This window comes from Balaenoptera borealis (assembly GCF_965194805.1).
Source record: "Balaenoptera borealis genome assembly, chromosome: 8".
In the NCBI taxonomy this organism is placed as follows: domain Eukaryota; kingdom Metazoa; phylum Chordata; class Mammalia; order Artiodactyla; family Balaenopteridae; genus Balaenoptera; species Balaenoptera borealis.
Window position 1 is genome coordinate 119,436,834 of NC_138865.1, and position 20,961 is coordinate 119,457,794.

Consider the following 20,961-nt stretch of genomic DNA (forward strand, 5'->3'; position numbering starts at 1 on the left):
GGGGGGGCGCAGAGGGCCCCGCGCGCCACGCTCACGCGCGGGAGCGGGGAGGGCGGCGGCGGCGGCGGGGAAGCAGACCGGGACAGGATGTGACATCAAAAAGGCGGGGGAAATTTAATCGGAGAGAAAACTCCACCCTGGCTGGCCTCGGCGGCGGCGCTCCAGGGCCCTGGCAGCCGGGATCGGGACGCAGGCGGACGGCGTTGGAGACCCGGGCCCCCCTGGACTCAACGAGTGGACGCGGAGTGGGGATGCGGGATGGCGGCTGCGGGAGGTGACCTTAGAGGCCACCCTTTAATGAGATAAACTGAGGCTGAGACCCAGGAAGGATGATTGGCGGTGGGCGGGGGGGTTAAGGGGGGTGTTCGGAGCTAGAAAGTGGGCCATCTGGCACTGACAGGTCTCCGTCCTCTCCTTCTGCGGTGGCCAGCAAGAGGGCGAAGAGGGAACAGACATTGCGTGCTGGGGCTTCTGTCCCCACGTGGGGCGTGTGGGTGAAGGTCTGTCCTTGTTTTCACGGTTCGCATGCATACATGGAGGTGGGCACGCACAGGCCCGTGGGTCTGCCCTGGGTTGTGTGCACATGGGTTCAGATGGAAGCCAGACACAACTCTGCGTACCCAAGATGCCTTCGCTGAACCAGGAGCCTAGGAGAGTGCGGTGGGCTTCCAGACCACCGAGCCCCGCCCGTTGTCATACCCCCAGGCCTGGAGATCAACCTCCAGCTGGTGAGGAGATGTGCTTTCTTCCTTCCCCCCTCTCTGCGTCACCCCCAGGCTCTCCTTTCACATGTACTCCCAGCCCAGATCCAAGTCTTAGACCCCAGGGAGCTTATCTTGGGGGCCACATTTTCCATTTAAATCCGGGAGGAGAAGTCCCTAAGCACCTCTGTTTTCTGAGAAGCTAAGATGGCAATAGGTATTTAGAAACACCTCTCTTATCTCTTTTCCAGTGTTTAGCGTTTACTCTTTGGAAAATAAACTCTATAAAGGAAATATCTAGCAATAAGAGGCTCCAGACCTGATAATTACAGAATGCAGAGCAGCAGGGGGTGATGTGGCCCAGCCCTCTTACACCGTAGATGGGGAAGCGGGAGCCTGGGGGCATAACTCACATGGGGTCACCAGAGCAGGCAATCCCAGAGCAAGGATGGGATGCCAACTCCTGCCCTGTCAGCGTCCACCCTGGCCTTGAGGGGGCTCTGCCTTGAAGGAATTCTGTCCTCTGAGCCAGGGGACAGAGCTACAACCAGGGAAGCCTGGTTGGACTTTCTGGTCCAGGGCTGGACTTTCTGGTAAGGAGTGAGCTTCCCAGCCCTGGAGGTGTTTAAGCAGAGAGAGTTCCTGTGGGATGCCCCCAGGCTGAGTGCACCCTGAGGGTCTGAGATGAGATGGGAGGAAAGGCGAGGTACAGCTGCGGGGGGCTCTTTTCTCTTTGCCCTTCCTCTGTCTGATTTACCCGCGTGTTCTCCTTCTCCTCAGTGAGAGAAAGCTGTTTGTCAGCCCCATGGCCTCTGGGCTCCTGGTGACCCATGAGAGACGCTGCATTTGGAGCTGGAAGGGCTGGTGCCTGGTCCTGGCCCTTCCTGGGAGTGGCTCTCTGAGCCTCATTTCCACTCCTGTAGAATGGGGTTGAATGTTGCGGTGCTGCATGTCTCACAGGCTGTTGACAAGATCAAGGGCAGGAATGGGTAAAAGTGTTTTATAAGCCTGAAAGAACGATGAGGAAGGAGCTGACTGAGCCTTGCAGCACCCCAGACTCCACCCAGCCTCTCCCTCAGCAGCTGCCAGGGGCGCAGAAAGGGACAGAGGCTCGGGAGGGTGGGCGGCATGGTCACGGAGCTGGGATGTGACCCAGTCTTGGGGTTTTGTTTTATGGATGGGGGAGGAAGGCTGTGTTGATTTCCTCAGGTGGGCTGAGAGCTAAGATGTAAGGGTAGCAGGAATTGCTTTTTGTTTTAAAAATCATACAACTACAGCAAGTCCCCTACATATGAACGAGTTCCGTTCCCAGAGTGCGTTTGTAAGTCTAATTTGTTTATAAGTCCAACAAAGTTAGCCTAGGTACCCAACTAACACAATCGGCTAGATAGTACTGTACTATAATAGGTTTATAATACTTTTCACACAAATACATAACAAACAAACACAAAAAAATACAGAAAACTTTTTAAAATTATTTATTTATTTATGGCTGTGTTGGGTCTTCGTTTCTGTTCGAATGCTTTCTCTAGTTGTGGCAAGCGGGGACCACTCTTCATCGCGGTGCGCGGGCCTCTCACTATCGCGGCCTCTCTTGTTGCGGAGCACAGGCTCCAGACGCACAGGCTCAGTAATTGTGGCTCACGGGCCTAGTTGCTCCGCGGCATGTGGGATCTTCCCAGACCAGGGCTGGAACCCGTGTCCCCTGCATTGGCAGGCAGATTCTCAACCACTGCGCCACCAGGGAAGCCCCAAGAAAACATTTTTAATCTTACAGTACAGTCCCTTGAAAAGTAAAGCAGTACAGTACAACAGCTGGCATATGGGGGCTGGCATCCAGTGAACAGGCAAGAAGAGTTACTGACCGGAGGAGGGAGAGGAGGTGGGAGATGGTAGAGCTGAAGGGTCGTCAGCAATAGGAGACGGAGGGCAAGCTGCAATTTCACTCACGCCTGACGCTGATGGAACGCACGTTCACGTCTTTGAAAGTTTGCAACTTGAAGGTTCATACGCAGGGGACTGACTGTATGTGAACCTGTAATTCCATGTCTGGGCAGATACCCAAAGGAGTTGACAGCGGATTCTAACAGAGATATTTGCACACCCATGCTCATAGCAGCGTTACCCACAACAGCAAAGAAATGGAAGCCTGTGTCTGTTGATAGATGAATGAATAAACAAAATGTAGTATGTTCATAGAATGGAATATTATTCAGCCTTAAAAAGGAAGAAGATTCTGACACAGCCTTCAAGGATAAACCTCGAGGACATTACGCTGTGTAAAATGAGCCAGTCCCAAAAGGACAAGTGTTGTATCGGTCCACGTACATGAGGTATCTAGAATAGGCAAATTTCAGTTCGACAGAACTGATAGTCGATTAGAAGTTACCAGGGACCGAGGGAGGGGAGGATGGTTAGGGAGTCACCTGATGGTACAGAATTTCTGTTTGGGGTGACAAAAAAGTTTGGAAATAGCAGTGACATTTGCACAAGATGGGAAATGTCATTAATGCCACTGAATTATACTTAAAATTTTACTAAGTATATTTATATATTTTACTATAGTTAATTTTTACAACAATTAAAATAATAACGTGATGTACCCAAACCATTGAATTGTACACTTTAAGTGGGTGAATTGTCTGGTCCGTGAATTATATCTTAAGAAAGTTGTTTTAAACAGTTACACAGACTCATTATTTTACTGCTTTAAAAATTAACATACAAAGAAGAATGTAGCAACAGCAGCAAAAGCCCACTGCCCAGAATAAGTGGTACTGTGGCTGGGTGGTCGTGATAAGACACTTTTTCCGTGCGTAGGTGCAGAGGAAATACCAGGAAGAAGTGTCAGATCATGTCCCCTAAAAGCAAACCTGACCCCTGGCGTGCAGGGGTCACCCTCCCATGCCCGCCCCTTCTGCGGCTCACAGGCTGGAGGCAGAGGACAGATGGGCAGGCGCTGATGGGAAGGCCTATCACCCCCACAAGCAAGGAAATCCTAGCTTGCCCTTGAACTTGACAGAGGATGGGAAAACGAAGTCAAACTGAAGACGGTGCTAACTGAAATCTCGTTTATCCTCACGGCACAAGCTACAATCTCCTGGAAGAACCCTGTAATACGGAGGAATAAAAGTCTGCATGGACCCTTCCCCATCTGGAGGTGGACGCGCCTCTGCCCTGGGCTTCCATCCTGCCCACATTGGCCACATCTGCTTTGAGAGACAGGACCATGTTCCCTTCCTCTTCCTCTGGCCTCCCCTCTCCCTTCTCTGCATTTTCAGGGCTTGTATTATTTTACATTATCGGGGTTTATCATATTCATATCCACTCCTGCCACCCAAGTCCCCTCGGTTTCTGGTCCTTGTTCTGGGCCCCAGTGCCCACCCCCGTGCCCCCAGCAGCCCTTCCTGAGTTCTTTGCTCCCGTTCACCGCTTTGGGGTTGGCTGAAGTCGGTGTGCAGGGTGGCCACGGCCCCCGATGTGGCCTCACCTCTCTGCTGACCAGTTGAGGTTCCTGTCTTTCTCCTCGTGCTCCGGTTTTCCCACCCGGGAGACTAGGAAACCCCCAGAGCAGTGGTTCCAGGTAGAAGTGGGCTTGGGGCTTGGTTTAAGCATCAGTGGACTCTTGTCCCTTCACGCCAGCCTTGAGCCCCTTCAGCTGGTACAGCAGGTCCCGGTCACCCCAGCCCCTCTACTGCTGTCCTGAGGAACTCAGGCCAGAGCTCGGAAGGAGCTGAGTTCCTGCTGAAACTCTTCAGGACGCCACCAAATCTCTGTGCTTCGTTCTCCTTTAAGACGGGCCGCCTTCCTCTGCCAGCCTCATTAGAATGTGACAGAGAAGTTGCCAAGGCAACGGCACTAACTCTCCCCTCTCCTCCCTGCAAATTTCCTGGCAAGTGGGCCCCAACCCACGTGAGTTGAGTTGTCCGGCCTCCGGTGCTCAGAGCCGGTGGGCTACGCGCTGCCCCTTCCTCCAGGTGCTGTGCCCAGCCCCCATCCCCTGGGGCCTCCACCCTCCCTTCTCAGCCTCCCTGGGTGCCCACTGTCCTTGCTGAACTGAATGACAGGGGTTGATTGAGACCCACTATGTGACAGGCCTGGCCAGACAGAAGCCATCTCCGGGCTGCGGGCACCGGCCTGGCGACGGCCGTGGGCTCAGACCCAGGACCCCAGCTGCCTCCCCTCATCGGCGTGTGGGCTGGTGCAGCCGGGCGGCAGGCTTCTAACCTTGGGAAGTCGTCTGGGGAGGAAAGGTGGCCGGTTCTGGATGCAACGCCCTGTCACGGTGCAAGTGGCGAGCAGGGCAGCAGAGACCACAGCGCTGACGCCTTTCTCATCCCCACTGTGTGCCCGGCCTGTGCTGAGGGCTTGTAGGTCTTCTCTCACGGACCCCCCAGGCCTTGTGGGAGGTGATGTCCACTCTGCAAGTATTCATCCAGGAGCCAGTGGCACTGAGACCCCACTCCCTTGCTTGCAGCCCCCCTAAGCCTCCCCCGCAGCCTCCCCTCCTCTCTGTCCGGCTGGGCCCCCAGGAACCATCCTTGGAGCCACTCTCGGGCCTCAGCCCCCTGGCCTTCCCCAGCCTCTCTGCCCCCAGATGACTCCTATGATGTCTCCGGCTCCAACAGTCCCCGTGAACTAATGGCTCCCCCCCAAGGGCGCCCTGTGCTCCCAGGAGTCCGGCCTCGGCCCCCTCCCCAGCTCCGACTCCCTGGCTGCTCTTACACACGTGGTCCCCTCCCCACACGCGCCGCACTGAGCACATCGGGGCTCCCACCAGGAGGTCCGCAGTCCCAGGCGCTATGTCTGCTCTGCCCCGGCGGACTGTCTGCCCCGTTCGCACGGCCCTTCCCCGACACGTGTCTGCTCCTCCCCGTGGGACCATTCCCACGAAAGGTGGCCGTTTTCTCCCCTCTTATTAAGGACACCTCTTTCCCTTTCTTCCCTACACCATCGCCACACCTCTCTGCTCCCCTTTCCAGAAGCAAGGTCTGCGCTCACTGTGGCCACAGGCTCTCCGCCTGGTCTCTCCTGAGCCCACTGCTTAGAACTGCTGTGGTCCAGCTCAAATTGCCAAACCCAGCTGTCAAAAATGAGTCTTGATCTCACTTGAAAAAATCAGCAGCACCCCAGCGGGTTAATGTCCCCTCCTCCCTGGAGCCCTTCCTTCCTCTGGACCCGGCAGGCCACTCCCCGTGGCCTTCACCAGGCCCTCTGTGGTCCTCACCATCTTCCCGCCTCCTGAAGGTCTCTGCCAGGTGCTTCCTCCAGGCCCCGACACCAACCACATCTCTATGCTGTCGCCCATTTGCATCTGGTGCAGACTCTTCCCTGAACCCCACACTGGTAGCCGAATTCCAGCCCAACAGCTCCCTGGCTGGTACACAGCTCTGTGTACCCCACCCAAGCCAGTCCAGCTCCCACCACATTCTTCCCTGTTCTGGTGAACAGCGATCCCACCCTTCCTATTGCCCAGGAGTTATGCCGGCCTCTCTCTGGAGGCTCTAGGGAGGGTCCTTCCTGCCTTTCCATCGCTGGTGACTGTCAGTGCTCCTTGGCTGGTGGCTACATCACTCCAATCTTCGAGGCCGGCATCTTCAAACTCTCTGCTGCATCTTCACCTCGCTTCTCCTCTGTGGGTGTAAATCTCCTCTGGCACCCTCTTATAAGGACACTTGAGATTGCCTTGAGAGCCGCCTGGATAATCCAGAATGATTTCCTCACGTCGAGATCCTTAACTTGACCCCAGTTGCAAAGGCACCTTTTCCGTAAGAGGTGACGTTGCCAGGGACCAGGGATCAGGATACGGACATCTTCTGGAGAATCATTTTCCAACCTAGATCAGGGACAGAAAACAAACAAGCAAGCAAGTAAAAAGGCTGGGTAAATATTGCTTGTGGAAGGTGTGTGAGGATAAGGATGAGGGTACTGGGCCGGGATGGCTCTGGGGAGAAGGTGGCCAGGCAAACCCTCTGAGGAGACCACGAGCGGGGCAGGCAGCATCCCTCTGGAGGCTGGGGAAGGGGGAGACTTGGTGACTTTGGGGGAGGGGGACAGAGATGGCCAGCGTGGCTGGTGTGGGCAGAGGGGCGGGGACTGGAGATGGGAGGTTGGAGCTGGACCTCAGCAGCCACAGAGAGGCTTTTAGATTCTGTTCTCGGGACCTCCCTGGTGGTCCAGTAGCTAAGACTCTGTGCCCCCGATGCGGGGGGCCTGGGTTCGATCCCTGGTCAGGGAACTAGATCTCGTGTGCATGCCGCAGCTAAAGATCCCGCATGCGGCAACTAAGACCCGTGCAGCCAAATAAATAAATATTAAAAAAAAAAAAGATTCTGTTCTAATGACAAAGCCGCCATGGGGTTTGGAGAAGGGAGGTGACAGGGTGTGACTCGCACTTTGAGAACTCTGATTCTCTGTGAAGAAGGGAGATGGGGGTGGTTAGAGTGGGACCACCCGAGGCTGTCGCCCTGGGGCAGCTGAAAGGGTCCCAAGAGGGATGACTGGACTTGGCTGGGAGTGAGCCGCCTGTGGAGACGTTTAGGAGCGCTGATGCAGTGTTTTGTCCTGAGACGGGATGGGACTTGCTGAGGGCTGGGTGTGGGGAGTCAAGAATGGTCTAGAAGCTGGCTTGGGGCTCTGGGTGAGGAAACAGGCTTCCCCTGCAGGGGGAGACGCAGAGAGAAGTGGGTGGGGGGAGTCAGGAGGTCTGGGTGGGGCGTGGTCGTGGGTGAGTAGCCTGGGAGGAGATGCCGTGTCCAGGGGCCGAGGGGGAGGCCGTCTGCCGTCCGGGGCATGACCACAGGTGGCGATGGGCTCCTGGGAGCGGGCAGCCCCCAGGGGTCCGATGGGCTCTGCGAGCTGGGTTGCAGAGGAGACAGGGCTGCAGGGACAGGTGGAATGACCCAGTGTGAGCGTGGGCGGGAGGCCCCTGAGCCTGAGGCCAGGGCTCGCCAACCTTTGCTGCTGTGGGGTTGGGTCCACTCAGTGCCCCCTACTTCTCACCTGAGGGCCCAGCCCAGCTCCCCAGCCCGCGCCTGGCTGGTTCCCGTGGAGGCGTTCCCATCCTGTAGCCCACCCAGCCCCTGGCTTTCTTCCTGGTCGGGGGAGAGGGAGGGACGGTGCAATTGTTAAACCCGCTGTGCTTCACGGCGCTGGGAACCGCGTGCGTGTGAAGTCTATTCTCACTGCGTCTATATTTAAGCCTCGCTGCTTCCACTTTTTCAGAGTGAGGAAATGGAGCCCCCATACGCAGCAGAGCTGCAGGGCTGCGGCGTCCAGCGGTGATCTTCTCGCTCCACCACATTGCCCTGCTGGGATGAGGGTCAGTGCCACCCTGCACCCCATCCCAGGGCTGGAGACCTCCTTCCAAATTCCACGCTTGCAGCCAAGAGCCATCAGGGGACACAAACAGGCCAGAGAGCTGCCACTTGCTAAACAATGAGCCTGAGCCAGGCCCAGGCTAGAAACCGTTGTCTGTCTCCTGCTGTTGCCTCATTTTACATGTGGGGAGACTGAGGCAGCGACAGGGGAGTCACTGCCTGAAACCCAGGCCCCTCAGGATCCAGAGCCAGGCTTTCCCCTTCCCGGCTGCCCCTCCTCCACGCGAGGCCCCACTCAGCCCCGCGTCCGCGTCTGCAGAGACACACTCACGAGTCTGCAGCTTCACCTGATTGTCTGGTTCCCCCGGGTGCAATTTGAGAACAAAGACAACAAGGAAAGCAAAGGCCATGAAATGCCCTAGCGAAGGTCGTGGTTGAGAAAAAAGGCAAGAAGATAAAATAAGGCACATCAACTTCCATGGGTTCTCCCGCTAGTGTTTTGTCAGCAATGACAAAAAAAAATTGGAGACAGTCTGAAATTCTGTAGCCAATCTGCTATTTAGGGAAGATCCCCCGGAGGGCTTTCTGGGCCATCCCGATGCATGGAGATGAAGCGGGTAACCACTTCTGGGTTACTTCTGAAAGTCTTTGTTTTGGTTAAGAAACGCGGGGCTGCCGCAGGTCCTGGTGGGAACTAAGACCCAACAGGGGGCACTTTCGGGGCTTGTGAGGTGATGGCCCCAGCAGAGGGTTAATCAGAGGCTTCCACAGAGCTTCTGTCTCATAAGTAATGAACCCACGGCGCCAGCATCGTGCTTCCTTTTGGGGTTTGCTCAGAGGGCACAGATTCGGGAGAAGTGCAGGAGGGGCTGGCACAACCTGGGCCCCAGAGGTGAAGGTCTCTGGTCCTTGTTCCTATGGAGACAGTACAAGCAATTATTTCAACACCAAAGAGAGACTGGGTTACTTCTTTTCAGATCTGTATGCTTTTACTTCTTTGTTTTCCTTCTGCGATGGCTAGACTCTTCAGGAGCCAGGAGAGCAGGAATCCCTGCCTGTTCCCAATCTTACGGGGAAAACCTTCGCCACCATTAAGTATGATGTTAGCTTAGATTTCACATCCCTACCCTGAATAGCTCTATTCTGAGGTCCCTGAGAGTTTTATCAAATTTTGTCAAATGTTTTTTTTCTGTATCTAATTTTGTCAAATTTTGTCAAATGCTTTTTTTCTGTATCTATTACAGAAAAAAATTTTGTCAAATGCTTTTCTTCTGTACCTATTACCATGATCATGTGGATTTTCCTCTTTATTCTGTTAATACGGTAAATTATGTTGATTGATTTTCTAATGTTAAACCATCCTTGTATTCTGAGATAAACCCTACTTAATGGTAATGCGTTATCCTTTTTAAATGTTGCTAGATATCCTGAGTTGCTAGTATTTTGTTAAGGACTTTCTTGTCTACAATCATAAGAAATATTGGTCCATAGTTGTTCTTCTCTTTTTTCTTTTTTTGCAATGCCTTTGTCTGTTTTTATATTAGAATTATGCTGGCCTCATAAAACAAGTTGAGAACTTTTCCCTGCTCTTCTGTTATCTGAAAGGGTTTGTGTAAATTATATGTTGTATCTTTTTGAATGTTTGATATAATTCACCAGTGAAACCATCTAGGCCTGGAATTTTCTTGGAGGGAAGGTTTGTTCATTTTTATTTTTAAAAAACTCATTTTAAAGAATAGCTATAGAAATATTCAGCTTTTCTCCTTCATCTAGTGTGAATTTGGGTAATTTTTTGAGGAAGTTGTCCTTTTAACCAAAGTTGTCAGATTTTTTAGCATAAGTTTACTCATGATATTCTTTTATTAATTTTTAATGTTAGTGAATTTATCAGTATTAAGTTATTCATACTATCTTCTTATTATCTTGTTAAGATCTGAAATAGCAACCATTCTTTTATTCCTGATATTGATGATTTGTGTTTTTTCTCATTTTGGGGGGTTAGGCTTGCTAAGGTTTTGCCAGTCGTTTGAGCTTTTTGACAAATCAGCTTTTGGCTTTGTTTATTGCTTCTATTTTTTTGTTGGTTTCTTATTTCTTTGATGTCTTTCCTTATCTTTAGCTTTTCTCCCTTCTATTTACTCTGGGTTGATTTTGCTCTACTTTTAGTTTTGAGGTAGAACTTTAAGTTATTGATTGTAGAACTTTATTCGTCTCTGATACAAGCCATTTAAAGCTATACATTTCCCTCAAAGCATTGCTTTAACTGCATCCCATAAATTGTCATAAGTTGTCCTTTCATTACCATTCAGTTTGAAGTATTTTCTACTTTTCATTGTGATTTCTTCCCTGAGCATGGATTATTTGGATGTTGTTGATGTCCATATGTTTGAGAGTTTCCTACATATCTTACTGTCCTTGATTTCTAAGTCAATACCACTGTGGTCAGGAAACATGCTGTGTCTGACATCAATTCTTTTAAATTTGTTTTATTTGCTGTGTGGCTCAGAATATGGTCTGTCTTGGTGAGCAGACCATGTGCACTTAGAAAAAACATGCATTTTCCTTTGTTGGGTGTAGTGTTTGATACATATTGACTATGTCATGGTGATAGATAGTGTTGTTCAGGTCCTCCAAGTTTTTATTGATTGTTTTGGTCTCCAGCTCTTCTGTCAATTGTCAGGAGAGGGGCATTAAAATATTTTACTACAATCTTGTATCTCTTCCTTCAGTTCTGTTGATGTTTGTTCCATGTATTTTGAGGCTCTGTTATTAGGTTCACACACATTCATGATTGTTTTGTCTTCCTGATGAATTGGCCTTTTTATCTTTACGAAATGTCCATCTCTGCCTTTGACAACATTCTTTGCCTTGGTGTCTATTTTATCTGATATTAATAAAGCTACTGCAACTTCTTACTTGTATTCTTTGCATGGTATATATGTTTTCATCCATTTACTTTCAACCTGTTTTTGTCTTACTAAAGTGCTTCTCTTGTAGATGGTATAGAGTTGAGTCTTGCTTTTCAAAAAACTCCATTCTGATACTTCTATTAGGAGTACTTATTCTGTTAATATTCAGGTGTATTATTTTATATTTGTTTTCTGGTTTTTCCTCTGTATTTTGTTGTTTGTTATTGTTGTTCCTTTCCTACTTTCTTACTTCATTTTGGATTATTTGACTGTTTTAAAAATAATTCCATTATAATTTACCTTGGGACTTCTGAGTTGTATATCTTTGCATTGTTATGTTAGTGATTATTTAGCCATTACAATATACACTCCCTAACTTTTCACAGTCTGTGTGGGTTAATATTGTGCCACTTTACAACTCCATAGATCCAGTCACACCTTCATCCTTCATGCTATCATCGTCAAATGTATTACTTCACATGCATTACAGACCCCAAAGACAGTGTCTACGTGTTCCTTTAACCAGTCACATGTAGTTTAAAGAAATTAAGGGGAAAGTGGTCACTTTCTATTGACCTAGATACTTGCCATTTCTGATACCCTTCACTCATTCCTGAAGGTCCACGTTTCCACCTGGCATCGTTACATTCTGCCCGAGGAAGACCCTAGCATTCCATGTAGTGTAGCATCTGGAGAAGGGTGCTCTTTGCTGTCTTGTAACAAAACATGTCTTTATTCTTCACTGTTGAAGTTACTCTAATTGGATGTAAACATCTCGGTTGAGAGGGTTTTCTTTAAGGATGCCCTCTAAGATGCCATTCATTTTCTTAGTGGTTTTTCTTTCTCTTCTTCACGTTGGGTGATTTCTATCAATATATTCAAGTTCACTGGTTCTCTCATCCATCATCTCCAATCTGCTAATTAAGCCCATCTGGAAAATTTTTAAATTTATGATGTTTTATTTTTCCATTCTAAAATTTCCATTTGGATATTTTTACATTTTCTATTTCTCTGCTTGATTTTCTGTCTCTCCATTCATTGTGAGGGTATTTTCCTTCCCTCACTGACATAGTTTAAAATGGCTGCCCTTGTCCACTGATTTCACATTTGGTCCATCTCTGGATCTTTTCCTTGTAAACATACCACATTTTCCTGACTCTTCAATCGTTGAATACCCTTGGAAAGTATTATTGCTTTGTTCTGAGACTTTGGATTCTGTTGTATGGCTCCAAAAGATTGGTATTTTTAAGGCAGTTTACTTGGTTAGACCCAAACTGTGAACTCTGTCACACCTGTGGATGACTGAGCCTAAATCCCAATTCACCTGCTCTTCGTCTGCTCCATGGGCGTGTGCTTCAGGGTCCAGCCAGAGTCCCAGACTGAGCCTCTGTATAGAATATGGGCTCCCCTTCTTGGCTCTCTCCTTTTCTGGGTCCCCCTCACTCTTGCCTGGGCTCCTTCCTGAGGTTCGTTCCCACCAGAAGGACAGCAGGTTTTCCCATAGGAGTGCCAGCTGCCTGGCACTGCCCCTGTGACCAGGGCTGCCCTGCGGACACAGCTGCGGAAACCTAAGACTCTCCACGCACACTCACTGCCTCCCCGTTCTTATCCCCATCCTATATCTGCCTGCTTACGTCCACTCCCCAGAGCCTTCCGCTAGCCTCACGGACCTGGAGGTTTGTCTCTTCCCCACTCTGTCTGGTCCACAGCGCTGCTTTCCTCCTCACTGTCCTGACATCTGGTCCCCTGGGTGGCCTGAGGACCCTGAGCACTCTGGACTCAGTGCAACAGGTCCAGTGTTATAGCAGGAGTGGGGGAGAGGTGTCGTGGGGCCAGGCCTGTCTAAAGCTTGTGACACAAGATCAGAGGGCACACAGCAGGCGGAGCAGGGGTCAGGGGGCAGGCAGAGCAGGAGTGTCAGGCAGTCACCTAGCCTAACGTATCTGATGAGTCTTTCCAGCTCTGGAATGCTGCTGTGATTCAGAACGAGAGAGCCTGGCTCTTTGCGTGTCCACTGTGAGTCGAGGCGTCCACCAGCTGTGGAGGGTCAACCTCCACGTCCGGCCCCTGACCCTGACCCTCCTGTCTTGGAATGAATGGAAGGCAGCCCCATGAAGACTTTTTTTTCCAGCTGGTGTGTTATGGACAAGATGTGGAAGAGACATTTTTGGAAGGAGCTGACATTACTCCTGGAAATGGGAATGGAGTTTGCACAAAATCCCCCCAGGAATCCTCCCAAGCCTGAGGTGAGCTGAGTTGAGTTGAGATGGAGATGGAGGTGGGGGTGGGGGAGGGGATGGAGGTAGGCGTGGGGTGGGGGAGAGGAGGAGGTGGGGGTGGGGTGAAGGAAGAGGAGGGGGTGGGTGGGGGGGGAGGTGGAGATGAGGGAAGTGGGGGGAGGTGGGGTGCAGGAGAGGGAAGTGGGGGGGAGATGGGTGTGGGGGAGGGGTCGGGGTGGGGGAAGGGTGGAGGTGGGGGTGGGGTAGGGGAGAGGAGGGGGAGGGGTGGGGGAGGTGGAGATGAGGGAAGTGGGGGGAGGTGGGGTGCAGGAGAGGGAAGTGGGGGGGAGGTGGGTGTGGGGGAGGGGAAGGGGTGGGGGAGGGGATGGAGGTGGGGGTGGGGTGGCCAAATCTCTGTTCTGCAAACAGTGCTGCCAGACTGGCTTTCAGATGAGCATCTCCCCAGCATCCAGTTTCCAAGGCCGTATTCAGGGAGCGATGGTGCATTTGTGTAACACACTGTTTTGTCACAGACGAAAAGTATTGATTGAACAGCTCAATTCTCTTAGCAGGTGCAGGGCCATCCATCCGCATTAGCTGCGACATGGGGGATTTATTCTTTAAACAGACGGCCATCTGTATGGGGCCCCTCACCACCGGCCAGGGAGCTGCTGTGGGAGACGTGGGCATCTTGAGGTCAGCGGGCTTTTCTCCCCATCATTTCCCGTGGCACTTCCTCCTCAGGCAGCCTCCTGCTCTCCAAAGAGCAGAAGAAAATAAGCCCATTAATTACCCATGCAGGCAAATTTGGGAGTGTGAAGAGAGATGAAACAAAAACATTCCATACCTAGTCAAGTTCCTGTTGAAATTGATTTTCAGAGCTCACTCAACACGGGGTCCAGAGCTGTGGAAATGCCGTTATTCAGAAGCGGGGAGAAGTAAGGATGCAAAGCACAGCTCAGGCTGGTTTATTGGCCACTTGCATCTCTCAGGGTGGCTCTCTGTTTGGGATCTGGGGACCGAGAATCCAGAGAGCAAGACAGGGTGACCTCCCATGGGGCCCAGAGGCGCTCCTGTCCTCCTGCCCAGGGACCGCTGTGCCTTTAATGGAGCTTTCAGGTCACTTGGGGGCCTGGAGTGTGGGACAGGCAGGCTTTGAGGGGAGTTGGCTTCAAGGGTCGTTCTGAGCCAGAGCAAGAACCACCTGGCCGGGGAGCCCGAAGACCCCTTCAAGTCCAGGGCTGCTCAGCCCTCACGGCACGGTGGCAGAAGCTCAGTTCCCTTCTCTCTTCCCTGACCCTTGAGAGCATCCTCTGCTGGCCCGGGGCAGGAGGGGAAGCAGCTCTGTGGGGTGGGGTGCACCCCTTTCTCACGCTCTGGCTTGTCCCTTCAGCCTGCCCAGAACACAAGTGGGTGGGTCTCACTTGAGACACAACAGGGATGGTCCCTCGCTCCACCCGCTTCACCCAGGATCCAGACCACCATTATCCCCAGGATGCTGGTGATGAGATCCCAGCCCAGCAGCTATGGGAAAGCCTGAGGATTCAGAATCCCATAAGCGGCCCCGTGTTTATACAGCGCAGGACATCCAGCTTGTTGTGATGGTCCTGGATGGCAGCTGACAGATGCTGAATGGCGCATGTATCCTTGGCTCTCAGTGCGGCAGGGCAGGCAGCAGCCAACAAAACACAGCCCCAGTCTCTCCCTCCCACTCGCCCACCTGCACCACAGCCTGGGCCCTGGGCAGCCTCCGTGCCCGCTGGCTTCTGCTTCTGACACCCCCCGCCCCAAAATGATGACTGGATCTCTCCCACCAGCACGTTCTCCAACAATGAGAAACCAAAGCTGTTCAGTCTCTGGGTGCTGCAGACCCCACTCCATGTCTTTGCCTTCTTTTACCCCAAACCAACTCCGAAGAGCGTCTGACTCCCTGGCCCAGCTCCCTCCCCGCTTCCCCCACCCTGTGCCCAAACCGCCCCAGCACTCCGTCCAGCGGCCCCACCCCTGGCCAGCCCTTTGGTCAGTTCCCATTGGCATCTCACTCCATTTGGCAACATTTAGAACTGCAGACGGCAACTTCTGGAAGCACTCTCTTCTGCGGCTCCCGGGACCCTCCTGACGGGGTTCTCCCCACCTGTTCTCTTTCTTTCTCCCCCATCCTGTCCTCTGCTCGAGCATCTCCCTCTGTGGCCTCTACTGTCTCCAGGCCACTGACGCCACCACTGTGGTCACCACTCCCGGGCTTGTCTCCCGGGACGCCCCACCCAGCTCCACCTCCTGACCCGGCCCCTCTCAGGGGGCCCTGCTCTGTGTCCCAGCTGTTCAGGCTCAAACCGTGGCCTTGTTCTCGATGCTTCTTTTCCTACATCCAACCCAGGAGCAGATGCGGTGGCTCTACCGTCACAATGTATCAGGATCCACGGCTTGGTGGTACCACGGCCCACATGGCCAGGACGGCTCCACGGGTGGGCATGGGGCCTGTGCAACCCCCCAGGGCCCTGCGCTCGTCTTACTGCTCTGTTGCTGGAGTTTTGAGGTTCTGCGTGATTTCTGAGGGGCCCTCCCTGCCTTTTCACTTGCACTGGGCCCCCCAAGCTGTGTAGGTGGTCCCACGTGCCCAGAGAGAAGCGACCTCCTCCTTCGTGAATCATTTAGAGCCTCTTGCTGTCTAGCCCTTTATCATCCAGTCCCCATGAAGTGGTCAAAGTGGTCATTAAAAGCCCATGTCATACTGGGCCCCGTCTGCCCAGCCCGTCCCCTGCTTTTCCCGTCACTGAGGGAAAACGCCAAATTCCCGCAGTGGTTGACACGGCCCTCCTTTCCCCCAGGCCCTCCCCCTCCCTCTTCCCCTCAGAGGTGCTTAACTGCCCCCCGCCAGGCTTTGCCCTGCTGCGTCCTCTGCCCCCAGAATGCCCTTCCCCTGGCATTGCCCTCCCCCCACACCTGTGCTCCAATCAAATGTCACCTCATCATGAAGCTTACTTAAAAGTTACGCCTGTCTCCCCAGCTGATGCACCAGGACATCAGTCACAATCTGGTGTGCTTGCTGGGCTGGAAAACCGTCCCAAATCTGCCCATGTCCTAATCCCTGGAACCCGAGAATGCCACCTCTTATAGCAAAAGGGACTTTGCAGATGTGGGAACGATCTTGAGGTGGCAGATTGTCCCGAAGTGAGCACAATCACCCCCCTAAGAGGAGTCGGGTTGATGTAACAAAGTGACCGAGGTTGGAGGGATGCACTTTGAGAGTGGACGAAGGGGTCACTAGACTCCGAAAAGGCAGGAAATGACTCTCCCTGGAGCTTCCATAAAGGCCCAGCCCTGCCCACACCTGGGCTTTAGTCCAGTGAGATGGAGTGCAGACTTCTGACCCTCAGGACCGTAAGAGAATAAACTTGTGTGGTTACAAGCCACCGATGCAGTGGTAATTGTTACAGCAGCAACAGGAAACTCTGGCAGACTGCGTGTTTTACTTGCCTATTGATGTATCATCTTTTCTCCCCAACAGAGCGAGCTTAATAAAGACAGGAGCTTGGGTCTGTCTTGTTCCTGGTTATGTGCCTGGTGACTAGAAGCCCTGGCTCATGCTAAGTACTCAGTAAAATCTTTTTGTCCTTCAAAGAAAAGTGAAATGGGAATGTCCCTTAAACACATGAAGAGATGTTGAACCGCACACATCATCCGAGAAATGCCAATTACAGTGAAAAGAAGACACCCTTTCTCAGTCACCAGACTGAAAAAATCTGAATGTGTGACAGCCTCCTCTCCTGGTGGGACCGTGGGTGAGCTGGCATTCTGCATGATTTGTTGGTAGGAATGTGTTTGGGGTTGCATTGTGTCCCCCAAAGATAGGCTGCAGTCCTGACTCCTGATCCCCGTGGACATGACCCTAATTGGGAACAGGGTCTTCACAGATGTAGTCGAGTTAAGATGAGGTCCTTAGGGTGGCCGCAATCCAATATGACTGTTGTCCTTATAAGAAGAGGAGGGAGACCCTGGGAAGAAGTTGCCATTTGGTGATGGAAGCAGAGATTGGAGTCACGTGCCTACAAGCCAAGGAACGCCAAGGGTTGCTGGCAACACCAGAATCTGGAAGAGGTAAGGCAAGATTCTCCCCTACACATTTCAGAGGGAGCAGGGCCCTGCCGACACCTTGATTTTGTACTTCTAGCCTCCGGAACTGGAAGAGAAGCTACTTCTGTTGTCTTAAGCTGCCCAGTTTGTGGTACTTTCTTATGGCCACCCCAGGAAACTAATATAGAATGCAAAATAACAGAATCCCTGTGGAGCGAAATCTGGCAAGATGTAGTAAAAGTCCACTAGCAAGAATATAAAATGCTGTGGGTACCAGACTACCAGTTAGGGACAGGGGAATAAAATACAGAACGTGCTCAGTTGTTCTAGGCAGCTGTAAAAATAAATCAAGGCCTCCCTACATCCTGACCTGGCAGGACCCCTGGGACATGTCGGAAGCAAAAAGGACAGATGTAGAAAAAAAGTGTGTGGAGACCACCTTTAACCTAAGAAAAGGGCTGTGAATACAGATAATATATGCAAATACACACACTTATTGTAACTTATATTGTAAAATGTGGAAGGGTGAATTTTAAAACCTGGTGAAATAGTTGTCTCTGGTGGGAGGAAACAGGGAGGGGGCAGTGGAGGGGAGCTGGTCTTCTCTGCAAGTGCCCTCTTGTGAGTTAGTTCAGGAAACTTTAGAACACTGTATGTACCTAGTGAACTGTACCTTGTATGTCCTTCTGAAGAAGAGAGGGAAAGCGATCAAATGCTTTTTGGCATCTGTGTTGTCAGTGAGAATATTGACATTGTTATTCTGAAAATATTAGGTATGTGTGTTGGAAGAGCACACACAGTGGGATAAGCAATTAGGATGAAGATGATGAATGCAAGAGAAAAGAAACACAAATATCCAGGGACTTCCCTGGTGGCACAGTGGTTAAGAATCTGCCTGCCAATGCAGGGGACATGGGTTCAATCCCTGGTCCGGGAAGATCCCACATGCCGCGGAGTGACTAAGCCCATGCGCCACAACTACTGAAGCCTGTGCTCTAGAGCCCGCGTGTCGCAACTACTGAGCCTGCGAGCCACAACTACTGAACCTGTGCACCTGGAGCCCGTGCTCTGCAACAAGAGAAGCCACCGCAATAAGAAGCCCGCGCACCACAAGGAAGAGAAGCCCCCGCTCGCCGCAACTAGAGAAAGCCCTCGTGCAGCAATGAAGACCCAATGCGACCAAAAAAAAAAAAAAGAAACACAAATATCCAATGAAATAAATTACATAAAAGCCAGTAATCCTATATTTGAATTGGAAATATCACTATGACATTGTGATGTATTTTCCCGTGTGTGTGTGTGTGTGTGTGTGTGTGTGTGTGATGTGTGTGTGTGTGTGAGAAAAGGCCTAGAAACAATGACCATCCCTTGCACCCAGATTATGATCCATATGTACCATTTTCCCACTAATAGGACCCAGGGTTCTTTGGAGAAAGGACTGGTCCAGTTTGGGGTCAAGAACCATACAAGTTGACCCTGGAGTATCTTATGAAGCCAAAAGCAAGGGATGCATCAAGACATCTGGGTTTCTGTTCAAAGGGCCTTGAGTCACACAGAGAAAAGGAAAAACTTTAACTGCAACTGTCCTTTCTTTATAAATCCTCTGTGTGTAGCACGTTTCTCCACCCACCCTTCACGGATGTGCCACCTTGACGCTGGGGCCGGATACTGAGAAGGGAACAGAGCCGGTGCCTTTAGGGAAGTTTCCTGGGAGAGAGATGCTGGCCCAGTGGAGAGACGAGATTCAGTGTAATTTTCCTATGAGCTGGGAAGGACCAGCTCAGCCTAGGAGAGGCTTCCAGGGGAAAGAAGTGGCACCCACGAGCATCAGGGGATACAGATGGTGAATAAGCTATTTCAACTCAGTGATATACGGGCCAGGAGAAAGGGACCCATGTATTTCTGGAGCTGCACAGTGCAGGCAGACTTTTTGAAGGAATTAGTTACGAATAATTAATGTCGACTTTTCCAGTTTTACGCGATGAAAATATTTCCTGGTTTGTCCTCCTTTTACAATCGTTTTTGTTGGTATAGGCCACAGGCTTTTAAAGGTTTGCATATTCATAGTTCCCTTTTGCATGTATTTTTTATTACACTTAAGGTGAAATGCTGCACCACAAATGGAAGGAAAGAGCTTCCAATGCTTTTCATCTTTAAAGAAAAGATGTTAGCTGGCACTGCACACACACGCCTTTCCTGCTCACTAGTGAGCGTGCATAGCCCCTGCGTGCTTCCTACACAAAGCAGGTACCAAGTAAAATTTGAGTGAATAGGCATGTAACCTGAAAAATACCTTCAGAAATTCTGGAGTCTTGCATACCTGGGTGAACGGTCAGCCTTATTTTGAGTGAATTTTAGTGGAAATCCAATCAAAGGAGAGAGTAGGTGAGCTGGGTGGAAGATGTGATCTCATCTTTCTAAATGAAAGGTCAGCCTGGGGTCCAGGTACCTTCAGAACTGGCTCCCTGGGGGTAGGACCTTAAGCCAAAAGCATGCAGGGCTGACCCTGGAACTCGATGACAGTTCTCTGTCTCGGGGGCTCCCAGGACCCCCCTGTGAGCCGTGCACTTGGCTTCTGTCCCAGACCCATCACTTCCGAGTGCTGTCATCTGCCTGCCTGCTGTCAGTTCTCCTGGAAGAAGCACATCTGGGCAAATCCAGCTCTGGGCAATTAAGAGCCAAGCCTGAATGTGAGTGTCCCCCCTGGATGGTGAAGGCTCTGTGACCGGGGGAGGCTGGAAGCCCTGGTCAAAGTGATTCTGACTGGGCTGTGAGCATGTGCTTCTGGAAGCTGCAGTCTGGTCCGGCCATGGCCAGTGGCTTCCGCACGTCGCCCAGTGACCCAGGGTGAGTTGGGGGTGGGGGCATCCAGAGCCCATCGGGGACCCCAAGACACGCACCCCACAGTGTGTCCTGGGTTCCCCGCCCTTCTCCTCTGGCTGCCACCTGGGGAGGCGGAGTGGGAGCCCACACTCAAGGACCTTCCGGAATCTTCCGACCTTAGCTCTGGGTTGTGAGTCTCAGGGGAGCTGTTATCTTCTCCGTGGGAACCCGAGCTGGCAGGTGGGACGTCCCTGGACTGTGGCCTTTCAGTGGCACTGGTGGCTCCCATCTGCGTGTACTCACCGTGTGTCCCCGCTTCTGCCCGGGGATCCCAGGAGAGGGTGAGAATGTGGGCCTCTGGAGACCTTTCCCGAGAAAGCTACAAACACTGCGATTTGACCACAGTCCCCTGTGATCTGTCCACAGAGAAGGGCAGGAGGGCGGAGACGGCTGGATCGCACCCCAGAACTCACCTCGTAAGGCTGAGAGGACTATGCGTCTCTCGTTCTGATAGTAAAACCCTAGAATAAAAACAGTTATATGTATATATATGCACATATAAGTCATTCATTAAGACCTGACTTAATTCTAACCACCAGGCATTGCAGGGATGGAGGTGGGCCAGGCCCACGGCCCCAGCTCATGTGCAGGTTGTTTCCTCTCCTTGTCTGTTTCCTGGAGGCCACATTCATGGGACCACAGAGCTGTTTCTGGGAGAGCCCGGGTCGGATCTTCTTGGACTCACCCTTGAGAGCACAGTGAAGACTGTGTCACCTGCAGAGGCTGCAGGAGAAGGAGGACCAAGGAGCCAGAGACATTCAGAGGGACGCAGTGTCCACAGATCAGATGGAGGGCGCATGGGAATCCTCAACCCCGGGTCCCCGTTGGAGACCGGTTTTGTGCAAACTGAAAACTG

General features: G+C 51.7%; 1 long non-coding RNA gene across 1 annotated transcript; it reads left to right on the plus strand.

Annotated features, from left to right (window-relative positions):
- The first annotated feature begins 140 nt into the window (after nucleotides 1-140).
- Nucleotides 141-18,421, plus strand: LOC309633897. Its single transcript, XR_014247750.1, has 3 exons — nucleotides 141-274; nucleotides 13,061-13,175; nucleotides 15,526-18,421. It is a non-coding gene; the product is annotated as an uncharacterized lncRNA (long non-coding RNA).
- The last annotated feature ends 2,540 nt before the right edge of the window (nucleotides 18,422-20,961 follow it).